This window comes from Amphimedon queenslandica, unplaced genomic scaffold, assembly GCF_000090795.2.
Source record: "Amphimedon queenslandica unplaced genomic scaffold, v1.1 AMPQUscaffold_12679, whole genome shotgun sequence".
Taxonomy (NCBI): domain Eukaryota; kingdom Metazoa; phylum Porifera; class Demospongiae; order Haplosclerida; family Niphatidae; genus Amphimedon; species Amphimedon queenslandica.
The window spans coordinates 26,299-28,033 of NW_003547085.1; positions in this window are offsets into that span (position 1 = coordinate 26,299).

Below are 1,735 nucleotides of genomic sequence, written 5' to 3' on the forward strand. Positions count from 1 at the left end.
AGATACTGAAACCAGGAGCAATACCTAATGAGGGACTGTGGCTATGGGAGAGAGAAGATCATGCTAGTGCTATTATCAATGGTGACTCTACCTCACCTACACTAGTAGTGATTGGTGGAACGAATAAGAATAATGAACTAGTTAATGAATGTTTGTTATTTGATGGTATCACTACTGGTCAGTACAGTTGTAGGAAGGTACATGTATGTGTGTGTATAGTACTGTAATGATGTGTGTGTGTATAGTTACATCTATAGGTCAGTTGATAGTATAACACTAGTACTGATGTATATTGATGATAGATTAGTAATTGTTAGTGTGTTCAGTAGATAACACTATCACTGATGAAACATTAACAATACAATAGAACCACCCACATATTTGATTAAAAATTACACACTACATTATTTTGTGGACCAACCTTAGTGTGTGTGTACTATTAGTACATTTCCTATTAATATGTACATGTACTGTACATATTTTGTTATTCTTCACATGATGTGGAATAAAATGTTTATTTTGTTTGTTGATGATAAGGATTAGAATTCATTTTACAATTACAATAAATATAACAATCATCTACATACACATGTATGAAATGATACAATTTCTCATTTTTATCAGCAACTGTATAAACATCATGTATCAGTAATTACTTGTATACTTCTCTTTATCTATAGATTCCTCTACCTGAATCTGTTACTGGTAGATACTATCACTCACTCACAGCAGTCACAATGTCACCACACTGTGTGTGGCTAGTAATTGTTGGAGGATGTGAAGATTTTGGAATGAAAGATGTTGGAGGAGGAAAAATGATGCCATGTAGTACACCAATCACTGATACTAATAGACTAATAATGATAATTGAATTAGGTAAGATAATATTAATCAATTGTAAGGATATGAGCATTAAATACATAATTACATTAATTATTGTACCACTCATTTTTATAGTATATACCGTATACGTTCAAATTTTCGAGGGTTCAAAATTTCGTGCTTTCAAATGAAATTTGCTCAAAAGTTAATATTCGTGTGAGCTAATTTTCGTGTTCTGGCCATAGTCTACATACAATAGAATGGCATTAGAGGTGGTTTAAATTTCGTGGATTTAAGGTGAGCACGAAAATAACGAAATTTAATAAACCTCGAAAATTAAGACACGTACGGTACATTATTTGTAAATTTCAGTTCCTAATATGACGTACATTTTCCATTCATTTTGTATACTGTACACACTACAATACCACTGTATGTGTGGGTGTGTATTTACAACCACTATTAATGATACCGTTAGTTTATAAATGAAATACATTTATTTATAAATATACATGTATAATGTATCTTATTGTCTCTCAGTATATAGTGAAGCTGGTGAGTGGATAATACAGTCAGTACTGGATGGTAATGATCTCACTAGTAAGAACTATCAAGAAAAGTATCAATCGTACAGCAAGACAAGAACATGGTGGTTGGATCAGCTAATAGAATATCCCACAGAGAGGGAAATGAAGCTTCAGAGATATATACAATCTTTACACCAAGAGCTACAAGTGGCTCATCAGAGCAAAGTATCACTACAGGAGGCACTGGTTGAGGCCAATAAACAAGGTATAGGATACTACACACACATACTTTAACTGTACTAACTTATTACTATTATGTACTATTGTGTGGTAATTCGTAGTGTGAGTGTGTGTATTAGTACTGGTTTACATTATGATACTAATGG